The 21,549-nt window shown below is 55.4% G+C and overlaps 1 protein-coding gene and 1 long non-coding RNA gene across 4 annotated transcripts in view; one reads left to right on the top strand and one right to left on the bottom strand.

Annotated features, from left to right (window-relative positions):
- Gsg1l (GSG1 like) overlaps positions 1–21,549 on the bottom strand; it is a 193,967-nt gene that overhangs the window by 38,059 nt on the left and 134,359 nt on the right. The window lies entirely within an intron of this gene.
- On the top strand, positions 7,603–9,510 carry LOC124970451 (uncharacterized). The gene is made up of 3 exons (XR_007106123.1): positions 7,603–7,911; positions 8,868–9,030; positions 9,116–9,510. It is a non-coding gene; the product is annotated as an uncharacterized LOC124970451 (long non-coding RNA).

The raw sequence follows: 21,549 nt of genomic DNA, 5'->3' as shown, positions 1-21,549 counted from the left end.
AGCCACCAGCATGCGGTCTCTGAGGGCAGAGCAGAGGCCTCAGGTGTCCCTTCCCATCACGTGCCCCGGTCCCACCCAGACGAAGGGCTCCCGGTCCTGGGTCTCAGCCAGGGTCACTTCGCTCCGATCTCTGACCTCAGAGGGAGGAGCCTCTTCAGGGCTGCATGGCCCTCCGGGGTCAGGAAACCCAGGGAGGGAGGAGGGTGACAATGACAGGTGCCGAGGTCCCGAGGAGCTCTCTGAAGCTCACCCCAATCCTCTCCAACACACGATATCATGCAGCACGGGCAGTTTTGCCTGCCACGTGGTGGGAAGTGGCAGCCCGTGGTTAAGTGTCATACTCCTTATTGCTGGTGGCCTGGCATGCTTCACGTGCGTCACGTGCCTGTTCAGCGGTTGGTTTTGTCTTCTGTGAATGAGCTGCTTGTATCTTCTGTCAGTTGTCTTCGTGTGTATGTGCTTTTGAAAAGTCGATCTCCTTCTCACTTGGTAGGGATGCTTTGTGTGCACTGGAAACTGATCCTATCTCTGCATAGATGGCCAATGCTTCACTTCCCTCCTGTGCAGAGGGAAACTAGGAAAAATGAATAAACTTTACTTTTGGTACCTGGGATTGAACCCAGGGGTGCTTTACCACTGAGCTGCATCCCCAGCCCTTTTAATTTTTTTAGTTTAAGGCAGGATCTCACTAAGTTGCTGAGGCTGGCCTCCAACTTGTGATCCTCCTGCCTCAGCCTCCTGAGTAGCTGGGATCATGGGCATGTGCCACCATGCCCTGCTTCACACTTTTAAGAGCAGTTTGGGGTTCACAGAGTTCCCATGAGCCCCTCTCCCTGCCTGTACAGTTTTCTCTATTAGTTACGTCTTGCATCATTCCAATGGAAACACATATCAATACAGGGTTCCTAAAGCCCACAGTTCCTCTTCCTACTGTGGATTCTATGGGTTTTGACACATGCATCCATCCACCGGTGGCCATCATGATGGCCTCATCCAGAATAGAATACTCTGTGACAAGGCTCCTGTGATCCACCCGTCCGATGCCCTCGGACCAAACCTTGGCCACCACTGATAATTTTCTTACCCACGGTTTTGCTTTCCGGAATGTCACGTGGCTGGACTCCTGCAGAATGTAGACTTTCAGCTGACTTTTTCCACCGTATAACATAAATTTAAGGTTCTTTCTCGTCTTTTCGTGGCTAGATAGCTCATTTCTCTTTACTGCAGAAAAACCTTCCCTCCTCTGGATGTGCACTCTGTTTACCTGTTTCACCTCTGCAGGACTCTTGGTTCCTTCCAAGTCTGATCAAAGACGCATGAAGCTGCTTGGTCACACTGTTTTGAAGTTGGTATGGAATTTATCTGTCTTTTCTGGTTTTCGCTGCCTACATCTATTTTAAGAAAACCAACACCATTAACACGTTCTCCTATTTTTTGCTAACATATCCACAAATGTTTATGTTCATCCCTCAGGAATTTACCTTGGCAAATAACATGAGGTGTGGATCTGACTTAAGTTGTTTTTTCCCCCCCCAATGATTAACAAATTGCTTTGAATTCTCATAGAATGGTCCATCCTTTTCTCACTGATTTTAAGTGACTCCATTGTATAGGTCGAGAACATCCAGAATCTGAAAATCCAAAATCCGAACATATTTTAGCACTGACACGGCACCAGCAGTGGAAGGTTCCACTCCGACCTCACGTAATAAGTCGCAGTCAAAACGCAGGTGCACTGAAAATATGGGATAAAATTATCTTCAGAGCCAGGCAGGTGGCACATGCCTGTAAACCCCAGTGGCTCAGGAGGCTGAGGCAGGAGGATTGTGAGTTCAAAGCCAGCCTCAGCAATGGCGAGGCACTAAGCAACTCAGTGAGATCCTGTCTCTAAATAAAGTACAAAATAGGGCTGGGGAGGTGGTTCAGGGGTTGAGTGACCCTGAGTTCAATCCTCGGTGCAAAAAATACACACACGCGCACACACACGCACACACACCCATCTGCAGGCTGAGCGTATAGGTATATGGAAAGCACAAAAGAATCTTGTGTGAAGTCTTGGGTCCCACCCCTGAGCTATCTCACTATGTGTTTGCAAATATTCCCAAATCCGAAAAAATCCCAAATCCAAAACACTTCTGGTCCTGAGCATTTCCCACCAGGCATCCCGAGCCCTGTTCCCTGCCTCATCGTTCTGTCCCACTGATCTGTCTCCCTGTCCTGGGAGGCGCCAGGCTGTTTGAATCGTCAGACTTTGCTGCCGCCTGTGACCTGGGACAGCTCTCTCTCTTTTTGAGCCCCGAGAGCTGCTTCCCTCTGGACCCACTGTCCTACCCAGAAGCTGGGCCCGGGCAGGGCACAGACCCCCTGCTCTCCAAACCCTCAGCTATGGCGACTTCTTCAATGCTTCCTCGCTCCTCCAGTCCAGATTCTTAGTTATCTCACCTCCCAGTTCCTTGCTCTTTCCATCTATAAAATGGGACTAGCAGACAGGAACATCTAACAGGCATCCGCTGGGAAGGACAATGTGGGTGAGCGGGATCAGGCCTTACGGGGACAGGAGAGATGCGACAATACGGTATCTCCCTACGAAACCTCCCAGCCAGGCCCGGAAGCTAGGCCCAGCCTGCTGCAGAATAATTAATTTCCCAAAGTCTTAGTTTAGAAAAGCATTGATTCCTAAATTGAATTCCATTTATCCCCAAACAGGAAAGGCCGTGCTTTAAGAAAACTCAATAAATGAAAATTACAATTCACTCAAAGACACCTTGGAGAGGCTCTCTGATTGCATTTTAAAGATTCTGCTTCAAAAATTGGGCACTTGATCATGTTTCGAGAAACACACTCGTTCCGTAAAGCGAGGTCCACCGCAGAGTCGGGCCTCAGGATCCTCAGCAGGAGGGATGCTTCCGACGCCTCCAAACCGGGAAGCGACTCTCCACTGAGTTACGGAACCTCCTAAATGAGCGGCCACTAAGTGGATGAGGCTTTCCTGTCGTTGCTATTTCTTCCTGGCTTGGATTCACCCCAGGAAACTCACAGCTGTAAATCTCTCTGCTGGTGATTTCTGGAATCTCCCAACTCTAGACACCACAGGTGGAATTCCCAAGTCTTATCCTGAGGTCGGGATGGCTCCTCTCTGCCCTGGGGCATCTTGGAGGTCACTGGGGGTGCAGGACAATGACCCAGAGGCCAGAGCTGGGCTGGTGTGGGGCCAGCCAGAACCCAGAGCTGACTGACGCCCAGTTGCTCCCCGCTGGTCAGACGGAGAGAGCCGAATTCTGCGGTCAAGTGGGGACTGGGGGGGGTCAGAATTCAGAGACAATGTCCAGAGAGTCAGCAGGTGAGCCCAGAGTCAGGCAGGAGGAAGCAAAGGCACAGAGAGGGAGTCCAGTTCCCAGCTCTGTGACCTTGAGCAGGTCGCCTTTTGTGCCTCGGTTTCCTCGCCTGCATCGGGGCTCACAGATGGTCTGAGGATTAAGGGGCTTGTATTTGCACTTAAAATAGCACTTGGCACATCGGAGCCTTCATGAAGGGTTTCTTGAGTGAATAAAGGAGCAAGGGTCTGAGACCACGCCACGCACAGCCCTGATCTGTTTTGCTTCCCACTAAATCCCCAGCACCTAGCCCAGTGCCTGGTGCACAGTAGACATTCGGTGTGTTTGTTGAATGAACAAATGACCATCAGTTGTGGGGGGGTGCTTGGGCTGGAGAGGGGCAGTTCCAGGGGAGGAGGGAGAAGGGTCCCAGAGGAGAGGAGGACATCACAAGGCCAGGCTGAGCTGTGCTGCTTGAATCAGCTGGGAGCAGCTCCAGGGAAGTTTTCAATCTGGTTTGCATGTGTTCCCCCAAAGTACATGTGGTGGGAACTTAAGCCCCCTATTCATATGCTAACGGAGTTTGGAGGCAGGGCCTTTGGAAGGCAAGCAGGATTAGCTGAGGTCATAGGGTGGGGTCCCCATGAGGGGGAAGAGAGACCGGAGCTGGTGGGTCTGCTCCACCTGGCCAGTGATACCCTCTGAGACCTTCACCAGGTGCAGGCAGAGCTGGCTCCATGCCCTTGGCCTTCCCAGCCTCCAGAACCCTGAGCCAAATAAACTCCTATTCTTTATAAATTACCCAGTCTCCGACATTTTGTTACAGCAACAGAAAAAGGCCTAGGGCTGGAGATGAACAGACTTGTGATGGTCTGAGCGGGGGTGGCCCTCGAGGGTTCTGGGGTGAGCACCTGGGCCGAGGGTTGACTAAGATGGAGAGGCTGAAGGAGGACGTTTGGGTGGGCGGAACCCTGCAGGGGCTGTGTTAGCTGGAAATGCCTGTTTACTACCCAAGCAGAGCCATCAAGTGAGCAGCTGAGCGTACAGCCCGGGTTCCCGGAGTAGCCAGAGCGGGGATTCAATGTGTGAGTCATCCGCTCAGGGATGACACATAACTCCATGCACCTCGAGCAGAAACCGAAGAAGAGGCAGAAAGGGTCCCAAGATGGGGCCCTGGGCCACCAGTGTCTAGGTCTTATGCAGAGCCAGAGGGCTGGCTGGTGAGGCTGAGGGACAGTTCAGGGTGGAGGGAGGAAAACCAGAGTCGGGTGGCCAGGGCTGGGGGGAGCGTCTATCAAGGCAAAAGCGAAGCAGGGGAGGGACCATGGATCTGCCGACCCGGAGGTCCTGGGGGACCGCAGCTGGTGCCCTGGCCAGTACTGCCCGTGGGGACGGAAGCTCAACTGGACAGGTTGAGAAGAGGAGGACAGAAGGCTTGAGAAGACCTCAGAGCATACTGCTTCCTGGAACATCAGGAAGGAGGGCAGTGGCGGGAGAGGGCAGGGGCTCCCCGAGGGATTTCAACTCCGGAGGGAGAGGGTGTCTCCATGCCTACCCGGATTGGAGCACAGCAGCCAGAGGGCAACGGTAGAGGCAAGGTCAAGAGAAGGTGAGAAGGTGGGAGAGAGTTCTAGAACACAGGGCTGGCTTGTGAATGGAAGCCGGGACGCTCTGCCCAGGGAAGCGGGGCACCAAGAACCTGTAATGAGTTTCCAGTTCCTGGGCAGATTTGTTTCCCTCTCCCCCAAACAAGGTCAGAGCTGAGAGGGGACAGGAGGTGGGGTGTGGGGGAGACTGGAGGGCCGAGGGGAAGATTCGGACGGGCTTTTCAGAGCGTGGACAAGCACCTGAACCTGGCTTGCTGGGCAGTGTCCCCAGCCCTGGGAGACCCGTCCTCATGAATCCAAAGTGAGCTCAGGCAGCAAGGTCATGCCATTCAGGTGACACAGGGCTTCCAGCTGGGATGCCCCAGATCACCCTTTGCATGTCCCTGGGGGGTGGGGTGCTGGTTCCTGGGCATCCCCAAGGCCTGGTGGACCAGGGCCCCCAGGAGGCCTTCCGAGGACACACTCTCCGGGCTGCAGATGCTGCTGGGCCAGGACACAGAACAAGGATGGCGACCTAATTTCCAGGACCCGGCTCGCATGGGGCCCGGCTGTCTTCTGCAAGCGTTTGGATGTCTTCTGTGAATTCCATGCTCCATTTAATGGAGATATCGGGGAGGTCGCTGATTAATTAATTTATAATAGGGTTTATTATTAAAGATGCTGTTATCACCGAGAACAGCCTTCCTGTCCAAATCGATATTCTCGTGCAGGTCGGGAGCTGCTCTGGACTCGCCAGGTCGCGGCAGGACTGGGATGGGGAGGAAGCAGGACCAACCAGAGGCCGTGGGGCTGGGTGGCGGCCCAGGGAAAGCTGTAGGGCAGCCGCTGAGCATGTATTAAGCACCTGCAGAGTACCAGGCTCTTCTTCTTTCCTTCTTTTCTTTTTGAATAGGAAAGTAATTATTTACCGGCGACCTCAAGTGCATTCCTAGGCCGGCTAGCAAGAGACCACAGAACCGAGAGGCCGCAGACCAAATTAAAATGCTCAAATCATGTACTTGTTGAATTAACTTGAGGACACAGCCAGGAGCCGAGGAGGTGGTGAAAGAGCCCGGGTGGGAGGACCAGCTACCTGTGGGCTCTATCCCATGGCCTCTTCCTTGTCCCTTTGGTGGGCATGATCATGGGGCCAGCACCGCAGAGGAGCCAGCACATGCTGCTCTGCTGGGGACACGGGCAAGACCATTGTATCCTAAAACTGGCCTCTGTGATGTGTTGAGCAGCTGTGGTTTTTACCTGCATTTCTTGGGCAGAGGATACCTGGAGCCAGAATAGGTGTCACCAGGGGCCCATCTGGAGGTGAGGAAGGAAGTTCTTCTGCACTTGGGACGCACAGGTCTATGTCTAAAGTTCCTGCAGGCAAGCTGCTCCTCCACACTCGGTTCCTCTGCCCTGTTTCTTCCTCCTGTTCTGTAACAAGCGGAGGGACCCCTCCCCTGCCACCGCCCCCTACGGCTCCTTCTCCGACTGCAGGCTGGGGCAGGGGCAGGGCCACATCCCCCAGTGGGACCTGACCTGGGCTCTCCGCTCCCCGCCCTGGCTCAGTCCGCCCCTCCCCGGTCTGCGGAGCAGGGCAGGAAGGAAGGACAGACCACTGCAGGAAGACCCTCCATTCCACGGCACGCAGGCAGGCTGCCTCTGGACTCGTCCCCATGGCGACGGCTTCTCCTAAATCACGACTCGGTGCACAGCTGCCTGGACGGGAGGCACCGAATTTCCTTCTAGATGGAGGGAAAGTGATCGGGGCAAGTGGCCAGGCCTCCCAGTGCTCCAAGAGGGTTGGGGGGGACAGTGCAGCCGGGCTCCAGGGCTCCATGGGGAGTCAGAGCAGCAGAGATGGGAAGCCCAGGGGTCTGCCAGCTGGGGAGGTGGGGAGGCACCCCGCTGGGCATGGAGGCTGAGGCAGGAGGATCTCCTGAGCTGCTGCAGTGGGGCTGGTGGGAGATGATCCGGACTGCGGCGGGCTGGGGAGGACCCTTCTCAAACAGCTCTCAGCCATCGAGGCAGGAGGGGCTTCATCCTGAGGGCACCAGGTACAGGGGATGGAACCCGGGCCTCACTGCCTAGGGAAGGACGGGTGGGAGAGAAACAGGAGCCGCGGGTCCGGGAGCGCAGCTGCAGGCCACCTGCAGAAAAGGATGCTGCTCCGCCTGAGGGGGTGCTGGAGGGCTGGGCAGGTGGGCAGCTGGGAGGCCTGGGTCTCAGCAAGCCCCCAACCTGGGAGGGTCAGGACTGGGGAGGGCCTGGGGGGACTGGGGAGGGCCTGGGGGAACTGGGAAGCACTGGGCGACTGTGGGACTGACCCAGTTAACATAAGCCTGCAGGCAGAGGCTCCCGCAGAAAGAGCGCTCGGGATTCTAAGGCTGGTGTTCCCACACCCACCAGCTGGAGGCAGAGGGAAAATAAATCCTTTATCTCCACAAACCCCAAGTCCCCAGCGGCTGGCCCCACAGAGACCGCAGACTGTCCCCGCTGGTGCCCTTCAGCCTGGCGGGGGGTGGCCCGCACACCCAGGTAGGCCTGCTCTTGACGCCTCCCCCAGCCTGCGGGGCTGTTTAAAGCCACCCAGACCTATTTTTAAAAAAGGAGCTATTTTTAGCCACTCTCCGGAGAACCCGCAGCCTCTCTCGGTAGCATATTTCAGAGTTTTAAAAGTTCCTCCTTACACATAACCTAAATCTTTCCAGTTCCAATTTAAGCTAATTTCTCGCTCTGTCCTCCGAGGACAGGGGCGCGGGCGGGCATCTTCTGGAGCCGGGCCTTTCGGGAGCGCGGTAATTACTGAGGCGCCCCGACCCCGACTCGCCCCAGCAGCGCGTCCAACTCCTGCCCCGCGAGCTCTCCTTTCAGGTCGCTTGAATCATTACCCTGCCTCTCGCTTGGATTCCGACTTTTAAATGAAGTGGCCCAGACCAGAGGTGACATTTAAGGGGGACCCTGCTGAATCTCCGTGAGCCTTGTCTACCCAGGCATCCCCACCCAGCCCCAAGGTGAGGAAGGGCACAGCCCCTGCAGGTGGGGTCCAGATGGTCCAGAAGGACTGACCCGGGGACAGCAGGGTCTGGGGAGCCCGGGCGAAGGGGTGCGGGGCTGGCTTTCTATATCAGTGGACCCGTGCCCAAGCCCCCCAGGACCCTATTACCCTGCCTCCTTGCTCACGTGGGTGACTGGGCGTCTGAAGGTTTACTCGTGGCCTCGGCTTTGGGGATGTACAAAGCCCACGGCAGGTGTCTGAGGATACAGGTTTGGGAGGACGCAGGATCAGGCAGCCCCGTTTCCGTTCCTCCTCACCTGAGGTCAGGTGGAGCGACTGCCTGGGGGGGACAGGGGAGGCGAGGGGAGGAGGATGGATCCCACGGGCTCTGGTTAGGATACGCGGTGCCCCCAAAGCTCCCGTGTGGACAGGACCGATCAGAGGTGAATGACTGGAACCTGCTCAGTCCATCCCGGCTGGAGGGACGGACTGGGAGGTAACCGCCGGCAGGTGGGCGTGGCTGGAGGAGGCGGGTCCCTGGGGACGTGCCCGGAAGGGTGCCCTTTCTCTGTTTTCTGGCCACAGCGAGCAGAGCAGGCTCCTCCAGCAGGTCCTTCCGCCATGATGCTCCCCCTCACCTTGGCCCAGGGCTGTGGAGTCGCCGCCGTGGACGACATCTCTGAAACCGTGGCTCAAAATAAGTGTCTCTCCTTTAAGTTGTTCCCCCAGGTCTTCTGGTCAGAGCAAGGAAAAGCAGACTCATACCAAGGACCCAACGCGTAGATCTGGGCTGGGTGACCCCAAAAGGCCCCAGGCCCCACTTTAAGCTGCTTCCTTTGCATCCCTGGGGCACAGGGAAGTGAAGTTGGTACCCACAGAGGCAAAGGCCCCCCTCCAACGTACTTGCCCTGAGGATCCTGCCCGTCTCCTCCTGCCTCCTCCATTCTTACCCTGAAAATTTACATCCCACAGATGTGCTCTTCGCATTCGCCCAAGCCTTGGACTTTGGCTGCCTCTATGAGGAATGGCCTCTGACCTATGTGATACCCCAAGTCCTAGCTGTCACGGGCCACTTTCTCAGCAGCCCCCGGATGGCCCTGCCCTGGGCTTCCAGTCCTGCCACTCACAGGCCACGGTGTGTACTTATTTATTTATTGGTACTGAGGGTGGAACCCAGAGCTGCTCCCCGGCCCTTTCAATGTTTTTTTTATTTGAAACAGGGTCTCATCAAGTGCAGAGGCTGGCCTCAAACTTCCAATCCTCTTGCCTCAGCCTCCTCAGTGGTTGGGATTACAGCCATGCACCACCGTGCCAGCTCATGGTGTGCCATCCTTAAGAGCAGAGTCCGGGAGAGTGGGAGCGTCTTGAGAGTGTAGCACAGGGGCTGGAGCCACGGGCAGGTTCTGCCAGGCCTCGGGTGCCTTCTTGGCTCTCCAGGGAGCCCCCTCGACCAGGACCGTTGAGAGCTGGCAGAATCACGGGATTAATTAGCCTCCGCTCATGAGGAAGAACGCGCACGCACACAGCCCTGGCGTAAGGACTGCCAAAGCTGCCAGCGTCCCTGGGACATGGGGCGGGGCAGCAAAGCCGCCCCTGAGCCAGGGCTGCAGGTGCCACACAGGCATGTGGACAGTGGTGATCGCTTTTACAGCCACCTTCTCTTTATTGCAAATAAAGACTTTTCATTTCTGGTAGGGATCTGACGTTTCCTTTCTGAATAAATTTCAGTTTCAAAAAAAAAAAAATCGTGAGTGATTTAGAGGCAAAGGCTAAGTCGACAGTGGCCGCCGTGGCCAGCAGAGGGGGTGACGTGGGGGACACGTGCCGAGTGAGAGGAAGGGGCGTAGGGGCAGCCAGGAGGCCGGTGGCAGGTCCCCTCAGCATGTGGGGTGGGCTCCAGAAGTGTCACACACCCAGGTGACAGGCCTGGGAAGCCCTCGAAAAGGGGCACCGAGGGGCGCAACCCCTGAGAAGTTCCAGGCCCGCTTTCCTCCAGCCGAGCGGCAGAGGGTCTCTCTCTGGTTGAACCCCAGAGGAAGGGGTTGGTCACCTTCGGGGACGTGAGGACTCTAAGAACCTATGAGTCCAGGTGGCATGGGGTCTCAATCCACAGGCTGGGCAGGGGTCCTGCTGCCCGTGCCCGCTCCTTCCTGGCAGGGTGCTCTCTGTCCAGAAACCAATGGTGGCAAGCACGGCCTCACTCATTGTCCCAAAACAGCCACGAGGGAGCTTCCCACTTCTGGGGAAGGCGCCCAGAAAACACGGTTGGTGAGTCTTCCTGGGGAGTCTCTCCACGGAGGAGAAGTGTCCACTGAGGGCTCCTGGACGCCAAGCCAGCTGCGCAGCACAGTTGACGTCCGAAGGGAGGGAGGGGACTGGGGACAGAGAAAGACAGGTGCCTAGGGAGACAGCGGCAGCTCTGTGGGAAACACGGAGTCCAGGAAGGGACCAAGGACGTCAGGGCACAGAGGACACCAGAGGGGCCAGTGGGCTGCCACCTCTTTGGAGTGGCATCTGTCCGTGGTTGTCGAGGGTGAGCACGCGCTTTCCTTTTGACCCAGCAATTCCACTGGAGGGATGAGCCTTGGATAGATTTGCATGTGGGACAAAGATTTATGGACAAGGGTATTTATTATAGAAAAGGCTGGAAAACATCTTAAGGATCCACCCACGGGGATCGACAGAGAAAGGCACGGCGGTGGGCATTTCTGTCTCCATCGCTGGCCTCACCTCCCGCCCTCTTCCCTCTTGGGCTCCTCTCTGGTCACTCTGGTCTCCCGTCCCTGGAAGGCCCAGCTGGCTCCTGCCGCAGGGCCCTTGCACTGGCGTCTGCACTGCTCCAGGCCTTCTTTCCCCAGACCCCCCGCATCTTCTTACTCCCTCCTCTCCGCAGGCTCAGGTACCGGGCCTTTCCCCGGTGGGGTGGCCGTGACATGTGGAGGCCAAGTTCGCTACAGTTTGGAAATGTCAGTGCAGACTCATCCACTGTGGAGACCCTACAGCCCAGAGCGGCCAGTGGCCTAGGGCATCTCGACTGTCTCAGGGGTGACCTGACCCAGGGACGCATCACACACCATTCAGCTTTGAGCCACAGGGTGCTCTCTGCCGAGTCTACCGAGCTGCCATTTATGAGGGGGTGGCGGGCAGATTCTAAGGCAATCCCACGCTTCATCCCTCACTTCATCCCTCACTTCATCTCTCCCCTTAACGGCCACTGTCAACAAGCCGTGACGCAATGACAGGATGTAGGTAGTCACCCGACTTAAGACTGTGGCACCTCTCCTCCAGGGAGGCTTTGGCCCTCAGAGGGCCTGTGGAAGTCAGTGGCCACGGGGTCCTCGTGGCAAGCAACCCGAGGTTCTGGAAGGTCCCACTCTGGTCAACGCCTTGGCTGTGACATTGCCAGCATCCCCAGGGCCAGTCCCAGACTCCTGGCTTGCGAATATGGGAGCTGACAGCGTGAACCGTTCGGTCGCTAAGCTGGTGGCACCATTGCTACGTAGACGCAGGTAGCCAGCACACAGTCCTGCGGGGCTCCAGGCAGAGCTGGGCCCGGGGCCAGACCTGAGCAGGGCAGGCCTGAGCCTCGGCGGGCTGCTGGGGCTGCAGAAGGCTTTCCCTCCTGGGGAGCCTCGCTGCCCGGCCCAGACCACAGAGTCTAAAGGCCCTGCCTGAAGTTCCCCTCCAGCCCCAGCCCGACTGGCCACAGCCAGTTCCTCTTTCCCAGCACCTACCCATCTCTCCATCCCTCTCTCTCTCTCTCTCTCTCTCTCTCTCTCTCTCTCACACACACACACACACACACACACGCACACACACACACACACAAAGCAGAACATTACAGAATTTTGAAAACACAAAAGGCTGTTTTGAACCCTGAACCCAGCCTGTTTATGGTCTGTATGTGAGGTCCTGAAAGGAATGTGTGTTCTCCAAAGGTGTATTTGGGGACCGGGGGTCACAGAGTTCTTTATATACTTAATAATCCGAGTTCATTAACTGTGCGGCTGGAGCCTTCTGTAGCTCAGAACCTTTGTGTCTCTTTCTCTATCAGCCTCTGAGATGTGTTTTTGGGTTAAAAAAAAAAATCTCTACCTACCATTGCTGGTTTGTCTATTTCATCCTGACAGTTACTGCTGGATTACTTCCTCTTGCCCTGCTGGGATCAATCTCAGTGCCTCGTGCCAGACAAGTGCGCGATCCTTTGTAGGTAAAAACATGCTTGTAATGAATCAATTTTTACATCTATGCTTTCATTATTTGACCCTTGTGATTATTATTTATTTTTTTTGGTCTTAATTTCTATTTACATTACTGTTAACCCAGACTACTTTGGTTTGTATTTTCCAGGTAGATTTGTGTGTGTGTGTGTGTGTGTGTGTGTGGTGCTGGGGATTGAACCCAGGGCCTTGTGCTTGTGAGACGAGCACTCTACCCACTGAGCTATATCCCCAGCCCCAGCTATATCTTTTTCCATCCTTTTCTACCCTTCTATATCTTTTAAAGTATACCTCCTGCACTGTTGGATCTGGTTGTTTTCATTTCTATAGTCCAAGAACTCTGTCTTTTAATTGGTGAATTTAACCCAGTTATGTTTATTATCATTTGGATTCTTTACACCTACTCCAGCACTTACTATGTCACTATGTCCCAGAGGTACAGTCTGCAAGGCCACAGAGAGGCCCAGGCCCAAGCCTCCATCGCTCCCAGGATTACCATAGTTTTGTGATGACAGCCCGAAGCCCAAGCCCCTCGTACTGGGGCAGGAGGAACAGACACAACAGCCCAGGGAGTCCTGTGGCCCTGGCCCAGCTCCTCCCACCCACCCTCCGCTGAAGGCTCACCATGCTTTGTGGCAAAGCCCACCCCAGCTGTATTAGGACACTTACGGCCACAAGTGGTGGAAACAGAGCTGTAACTGGATTTCAAAATGGAGTAAATGCATTAACTCATGTAACTCAGAGGCCCAGGGGTCACTTGGCACGATGTATAGCATGGTCCAGGTTCTGGAAGGCTGTGGAAAGAAGCCTGTGTCCTTCCCCTCAGACTCTGTGTTGTCCTCGTTTCCAGGCAGGGACACAGTGAGCCGCTTGGCTCCACGCTCACATCTTCACATCTTAAGGAAGAGCATCGCTGGTGTCTTAGCAGTTGCCGCCAACCTCACAGGACTGAATGTCATTGCCTGGCGTGTGCTGCAGGGCCACCCCTGAACTGAGCATGGTGACCAGGGGGCCACTTATGGGCTGAGGATGGGGTGCAATCAACATGGCCTGAGAATGCCAAAGAGGTTTCCAAAGAACAATCATGACTGTTCCCCTTAAAGAAGGAGGAAGGTAAAGCCAGAGAAGCCCACTATAAACCTGTGACACGGAAACGGTCGGAGGCCCATGCAGCTCAGCCCTTGCTCCTCCCCCCTAGGACAGCCACATGCCCGCAGCTCTGAGAAAAGCCCTCGAAAGCCAGGTCATCAACTGGACTTAATCTTCTCAAGGGTGCTGTCCCTCCCCTCTGCTCACCTGCAGCCACCACCAAGAAAAGCATCGAGAGATGAAATTACAGCGTGACCTTTAAAAATACAGCTTTGCCTCAGATCCAATAAGTCTCAGGCCCTTGGACCATGAGACGACCCCAAACCAGAAATGAGAGCAGAAAGGCATTTACAGAGCAGAATGAGCAGAAGGAAGGCCACGGAGCCCGTGTGAGACTGAGGGAAGCCTCAAGCCTCGACCTGCAGAGCCGAGGACCCGACCTGCCTTCCAAGGCCAGAGCCCTCCCTGCTGGCTGTGTTCTGGCCACCAGGAAGGATCCCAGCCCACGTGCAGAGACAACTGCACCCAGGCCAGACATACATTCCCTCCACAGAGGCTCCCATGGAGTCCTGCTGGGTTCCAGACACAGATGAACAGAACACGGTCCCTCCATGAGACTCGGGGATGGGTTGGGTGTGAGCGGTTGGGTCCCATCTGGTGCCAGAAACCAAGATGGCACCAGCCCCAGCCACTCTCTGGGAGTCAGCCTCATCCATGCCCACATGCTGGGCTCCTGGTCACCCAAAGACCCAGTCCAGAAACTCCCTGGGGCCTCTGTGCCTCCTCCCTACCTCAATCCCACCCTGCTCTGGGTCCTCCAGGCTTCTGACCCCATGTCATCCACTCCCAACCTGGACCTCTGAACTGGATTCATCAGGGGTGAAAATCATCCGGAGGCGTCTTGGGCTCTGTACTCCCTTGGGAAGCGGCCGCGTCCCACCACTGCCTGGGATCCAGTCCCTGCCTATGCTGACCACTTGGCCAGGAGCCTCTGGGGGATTCGGACAACTGCCACAGGTGAAGCGGAGGCGTCTGTGCTGTGAATCCGCTGCTCCTCCTGTCCCCCTGCCTCTCCCCCACCGTCCCGTGTCCCTGCCTCCCCGTGTCTCGCTCTGCCTGTCCCTGACGCTGCCTGGGCGTGTCTGTCTCTGTCTCCTCTTGCACAGAGACCCCTCCTTGCCTCGGTGTCAGACCCTCCTCTGTTTCATGAACCACCTGCATCGTCACTGCACCTGGAACGACACCGCGGAGTCATCATCCTGAGAGCCGCCCGCAGGCCAAGCCTGTACCTCATGTGCTCCCTCCTCAGATCCCCACAGCCCCCACGGTAGCCATGCCACAGTCCCATGTCCCAGAACGAGGCCCAGGGAAGATGGAGAACCGATCGGAGGTGCAGTGGAGGTGATAACCCACGCTGGGCATCATCTCCTTCAGCACCTCGCCTTCATCACCAGACCTGCACTGGAGCACCTGTTAGAGAGTGTCCAGCCCTCTCCCCAGGGACGAGCTCTGGCGTGGCTGCAGTCATGCCGAGCCCCTTGCCAGGCACTGAGGACCCAGGAACAACCAGAACAGACTGAGTCCTGGCCTGAGGCCCACACTCTAGTGAGCAGAGGCAGGGATAAGCAAGACCCAGGTCACGACGGAGCTCACGCTGGAGCACGGGGAGGCAGAGTTCACGGAAGGCGTCATGGCTCCAGGCCCGCCTCCCCCACTCACAGCTGTGTGACTTCAGGCATGTTAGTTAACCTCTCTGGGCTTGCTTCTCCTCTCTGGTGAAGGTGAGGTGGCAAGTCAGTGGCAAGGGGGGACCGTCTAGGAGGCAGAGGGTAGGCCTGGCTCCCGCTTGGACCAGTGGCGCACAGCTCAGACTAGGGGGCCCCTTCCTGTGGGCTGTCCCGGGAGTTCCTCGAGCTGGCTCCCTCTGGTTGGAGAGACTGCAGTTGGGCTCCCTCACCCACTGGGTGCATGAGGGACTCCAGAAGCCCAGCCTTTTCCTACCACAAGGTTTTGGTCTCAGTTTCCCTCCCTGGTTGCCTACTCAGTTCACTCCGTTGTAGCTGGATCCTGTGCCTGTACTGCCCACTGCTAGACAGAGTCCCGTCCACTGTGAAGAGGGTACCCAAGACCTCTGCCTGCCCCAGCCACTGACTTGGTTTCCCCTGAGACCATGCCCTCAGGACCTGCGGCTTCCCGGAAGTGCGCCCCACGTCCAGCCTGCCCTTGGACCAGCGCCTGGGCCTCCGGGCCTGCCCCATTCTCCTTGCAAATCCCCAGAGAGCAGGCCCTTGAGTTCCCAGCATCCTCTGCTCCACCCACTCCTCTAAGTCCATTAAAACCTCTAGAAGCCAGCATTTCCACCAATGTGGGTTTTGCTTCCAATTTTTATTAAACTTATTAAAATTCTGGCCTTTCCCCGTCCCCCCAAGGCCCAGTTTCTACCTGGCCCTGTGCCTGGGGCCAGGCTCATTGGTATGAAAGGCCTGATGGCCCGCAGAGTCCCTGGACCTTGTTTCCAGGAGCCTGCAAAGGAGGTGGCAGAATATAAATCACGAACGATCAACTTCGGGGAGACCAATGACAGGACACAGCTGCCCTGCCGCCCCGCCTTCTGAAGAAGACTCCCTTGCCGTCTCCAGCTGACAGGTCCTGGTTCCCTTCTAGAACATTCTGAACGTTGGTGGGCCACTGACACCTGTAACACTCCAGCTCATTCATGCAACAAACATTTAGGAAGTGCCCTCTAAATACCAGGCAGTAGACCAGCCTCGGGGGGACGACTCGGCCATTGCCCCAAAGCTAATGAGCAGCCTGACATCAACAGTGAAGTAAAATCGATTATTACAAATACTCAGATAGAAATATGCACAGCTGAGATCGAAAACTGGCAGCCTGGGGGCTGAATCCAACTGCAGATGTTGGCAAGACCCTTAAAACCTGATGTGCCTTTTGGCCAACTTTTCAAAAATCTGGAAGATATCCATTAAAATATGGGAGTTTTGGCTTCTCTTGTAAAAATCAGAAACCCTGGCAACACTGGGGTGAAGTTTTTCCTGTGGCCACTACAACAGCCTAAATGTCTGTGTTTCCCCAAAATTCACCTGTTGAGACCTAATTTCCTGCCAGTGGTATTGGGGGCGGGGCTTCTGGGAGGTGATTAGGTCATGGGGGTGGGAGTCCTGTGAATGGGATTAGTGGCCTCCTAAGAAGAGACCCCAAAGAGCTGCCTTCCTCTTCTTCCAAGTGAGGACACAGCCAGAAGGCACGGTCTGTAAACCAGGGAGCCCTCGGGAGGCAGCAAATCGGCCAGGGCCTTGATCTTGAACTCCCGGCCTCTGCAGGACAGTGACCTACAGACATCTATGGTTTCCTCCAGTCACCCAGTTCATGGCCTCTTTGTCATCACATTCTGAGTGACAGTCATCACATCCTGAGTGACAGATAGCATCCTCCCCCCAGGCTGGCTGGAGCAGTGCTGTTCCATCAGGTCCCCGTGCCCAGCGGCTCCATTCTGGGCTGTCACTCAGGAGCTTACCCGGTTTCCATCCAGGCTGCTGAGGGCATCTGAATTTCAACTCCAGGAAGTGACCCGAAAGAGAGAAGAGGCCGCTTCACCTGAGCTTCATGAGCTTCCAAAGGGGAGGTGAGGGTGAGGCTGAGCAGGGTGTGGACAGAGCAGAGCGCGGACAGAGGGGACGGAGACAGGGGGAGGGGTCACCTGCTTTGAGAGTCCCAGTTCTCCAGGGATTGCCTGGGACCTGCTCCGCACAGGGAAGAACAGGGCTCCAGGTGGGGGCAGGCCCTGGGGGCACAGAGCACATATAAAGGAAGCCCCAGGCTTCTAGGAGGTGGGGAGGGGGCTCGGAGGAGAGCCTGAGACCTTCTCTGTAGGATTCACCTGGACAATGGATCTGGGACACAGTGGAGGCTCACAATGTCAGTCTCGGCTGTGGGTTTCTCTCGGGAATCCGCCCCCTCCATCCCTGCCTGTCCCCTGCTCTGCATCCCCCTCAGCACACGTCTCCCCCTATCCCCGTGGGTCTGTCATCAACTTCCTCTGCCTCCAGGCTCCTGCCTCATCTCTCTCCTCCCTGCTCCTCCCCCAGCCCTGCAGAGACCCAGCCCTGATGAGCCCACACCCAGATGTACCTGTTGTCCCCCGCCAGGGCTCCCAAGCCACAGTGGCCTCCCACCCTGGCCCTCCAGTGCGTGGACTCAAGACCTGCTGATTCTGCTTCTCCAGAATCCATCTGCACCTGTTCCCTGCCACCACCTCCTGTGGCCAGACGCCTGGGGGCACCTCTCCGCTACCCCCACCAGCAGTCCTTCCCAGGGTCCCCACTGCACCCCGCCCCAGGGCGCCCACACTGCTAGCTGGGCACCCAGCCCAGTGCAGTCTCACAGACTCCGTGTGAGCTGCTCCAGGTGAGCCACCCCTGGGAACACTGCCCACTGAAAAGTCCCTCAGGGCTGTCGAGACTTGAGAGGGAAGACGATGCAGCAAAACACCCCCCAATGCACAGGGCCAGAGGGAGACAGAGAGATTCAGCCCCAGTTGTGGCCAGGATGAGGAACCCCACCTGGGGCGCCAGGGGTGCAAAAAGTGAACTAATTAATGTATCATTCTGTGCTGCCAAGGACCTGTCAGTCAATCACGGCCATGTGTACAAGTGACCCCTTAAGACGACAAAATTCCTATCAGCTAGCGACCTTGTCGCAGTGTGAGGTCATAGCCTAAGGCGTCGTTCACCTTTGCTGGTGTGAACGCCTGCCACGCTCCCTGTCACAGAAGTGGAGCAGGGACCCTTACTGTTCAGACGGAGTCCCAGAGCGCGCTCCAGCCTCTCAAACACACGTGTGAGCAGCCTGCCCTGTGGCGCAGGCTCAGCGGCTCCGGTTCCCTGCGCCTCCCCCAGCATCGCCCGGCCCCTGGAGTCTGGGTGCGCCTCAGCATGCTGTGATGTTCCCATGATGACAGAATTGCCCATTGGCACAGCTCTCAGACGTGTCCCCATCTTTAAGTGATGTGTGGCTATGTAAGTTCTTTTATCCACTCAACAAATATTTATTGAGTGCCTGCCACATTTTAGATGCTGCTTGGAAATTGGTAAGTGATATTAAGAAAAACAAATCGGAAGGGACTGGAAGGTGACTTAGGAGCAGTCCTAAGGAGGTGACGTTCAGCGAGGCCTGAATGCAGAGGAGGGGGGTTTGCAGCGTCGGGGGAGGGCAGGAGGCAGGCGAGGCCCAGGCGAGGCCCAGGCAGAGGCTAGGCTCAGAGTCTGAGCAACATCTGGGGTGGGCAATGAGCAGCAGCAGATGACATGGGACAGGAAGGTCAAGGCCACATTTTGTACTTATGGCAAGGAGTTTGGATTTTATTCCATGAATGGAACATTTGATAAATACCAAGTAGCAATGAAAAAAATCAGATTTTCTAACAAATCCTTCTGACAGTCAAATTGGGCTATGTGAAAACAGGATTCTCTGTATTGCCTGAGGGGGCAGGAACTTTGCCCCGGCCAGCTGCGAGCTAGCTGTGCACTGCTACATACGGATCAACCTTAGGTCAATCTGCAGAGTGCGGATGGATCACTGCCCCAATGCATGTGGCTGCAGAATATTTTGAGATGTTAATTTCTGCTTCTCCCCTTAAGCACCCCCCTTTCTTTCCCCTTTATTCAACAGGTAGGAGGCCGTGAACTTCCTCATTCCAGAGATTTGCAGGAAAGGAGAAGCAGACCCTCTTAGAAAAGCCTTCCCATGCCAGTTCCTATCTTCAAAAGCCTTAATTTATAGAGGAGATTCTGCCTGGGGCCTCAGAGGGAGAAAGAGAAAGAGGGAGATGTCTTTTAATCTTCAGGACAAAACGAGATTGCATTTTCCTTGGCTGGGGCTGCAGAGGTGCTGAGCATCTGGGGGTGTTCCGCTGGCTGGCACAAAACATATCTGAATTAAAAGTCAAACACGGAGTTACCTTGTGACCCAGCAATTGCTCCCTTTTATTCACCCAAGAGAAATGAAAATCCATGCCCACAGACTCCAGTCCGTGGAGGTTCACAGCAGCATTAATCACAACAAGCAAAAGGTCGGAACGGCCAAGTGTCCATTGACCCAGGCGAGCATAGAGGAAACGGGATCTATCCATGGAAAGGAATCAGATTCAGGAAGTTCTGACACGATTACACCATGAACCCGGAAGGCATTATGCTGCATGAAGTAAGCCAGTCATAAAAGACCTTACATCGCATGATTGCATCCACATAAAATGGCTAGGATAGGTGAGTCTTTGGAAATACATAGCGGCTTAGAGGTGCCCTAGGGCTGGGCCCGTTGGCAGGCAACTGGGAGTACCTGCTGGTGGATACGGGGCTTATTTGGGGGATAATGAAAAAGTTTTAAAATTAGATGGTCATGCTTACTAAAAGCCACTGACTCACATACTTCAAATGGGCAAAGTTTATGATATGTAAATTATACCTTAATAAAGTCATTTTAAAAACATTTTGAAGTAAAAATTAGGAGACTTTTCCATAAAAACCCAGATTCTGGCTCTCCTTGAATGCCATGCATGTTTCTCCATGGCAACGATGAGCTGTCCCCAAGTCTACCAGAGTCCCCACGCTGCCTGCTGTATCACACCTGGGCAGCTTGGTGTCACCTGCATGGACTGAGTGGGCGCTGGACTGGAGGCCATCAACTGGAAACGTCAAGACCACAGGTGTCGAAGTTACCAGCTGCGCTCATGTCTGTCCCTGGCCACAGAGCCCTGGGACCAGGAGGGCCATGAGGACAGGGCAGTGGATGCACAGCATTGTACACTGACTCATCCAGTCATTTTAGAGCACATGAGTTTCGCAGCCAGAATTGCTGGTGACGAGCTCGGCACCTCAGTTTTCTAAACTACAGAGTGGAGACAATCATAGCACCCGCCATCACAGGGCAAGATGGAGGTGCTGTGCCCGCATGCAGTAGGTGCTCAATTACAGTGAGCTACTAACTACAATTTCTGGTCTGCAGTTTCCAATTCCAGGAGGTTCTGAAATGCACAGGCTTTTTCATAATTCATTAGGACACAAAACCGGACTTTGGCCTAAACTCCTAGAGACCGAGGCCTGAGCCAACAGATGTGAGGCCACTCGTCCCCCCAGTGACTCCCTGGCGTGCTCATTCACGTTCTTCTGCAGGAATATGAATATGTCAGCTTCCGGGGGCGCTCCTATGGGAGGCGTTGTCCCCATCCAGAGCCCGAAAACTTCTGCATTCTGGAACACTCTGAGCCCCGAGGGTTTCTGATGCGACTGTGACCTGTGTGGTTTTAAGATGATCGTGACAGTGACCAAACCCCGTCCCCTCTTTGCCAGACCTCACATATATCACTGTGACACAGCCCCAGGCAAAGACAGGAGGAGAAAGCCCTGAAAACTTCTGAAGAGAAATCTACAGCCCGGGAGTTCAGGGTTCAAGTGGAGATCCCCTCCAGGAAGGACGGAGCTGTGGCATTCCGTGCGCACCTGCGTTCAGGGATGACATCGGCACTGGCCTCCTTCACTTTGGGATCTGGGGAGGTGCAGCTGGATTTGTGAGCAGAAGAGGGGCTGGAGAGGCTGATGCAGAGGGGTGACCAGCCCATCCAGAGCTCACAGGGCCTCCCCAGGGGACTGGCCACGCAGCCCCAAGCCCTCCTGCAAATGCTGAAGGCATTTGTCTCAGATTAGGGAAGATGTCCTGACCCCTCCCTCCTCAAACATTATCAATGGCTCCCATCTGCCCAAACAGCACAGCTGGGAGCAGATGACAGCTCAGAGGCCCAGCTAGATCACCTATTGTGTAAGAAAGAATTTGGCTTTTGTCCCTGGTTCCTGGGAAGGAAACTCTAAAATCCTTAGAATTGCTTGAGTAATGGTATTATCTGTTACCCACCAGCCCCTTGGAGCCTGAGTTTATGCTAATGAGATGAGGTCAGAAAGACCACCCTGTAATTAGAAGGTAGGGGCTTTGCCCCAGCCTGACCCAGAGAAGGGAATGAGCCCCAGAGACTGCCATCAACCCCGTGGCCAAGATTTCCATCAATCCTTAAAACTCTGGACACCAGAGCTCAGGGGAGCCCCCTGGTTGGAGAACACACAATGTTCCAGAACACATGAAGAACTAAAAAAAGTCAACACCAGAAGGACAAGCCATCCATCAGTAAAGGGGCGAGAGAGCCCAATAGACACCTCCCAGAGGAAGCGCAAATGGCCAGTGACGGGACAAAATGCTCCACATCTTGAGCCACCATGGAAATGCAAATCGAAACTACACCGAGATTCCATCTCGCCCAGTCAGAAAGGCTAAAATCAAGA

Source organism: Sciurus carolinensis, chromosome 18 (genome assembly GCF_902686445.1).
Source record: "Sciurus carolinensis chromosome 18, mSciCar1.2, whole genome shotgun sequence".
NCBI lineage: Eukaryota > Metazoa > Chordata > Mammalia > Rodentia > Sciuridae > Sciurus > Sciurus carolinensis.
This window is presented reverse-complemented; position numbering and strand designations above follow the sequence as displayed.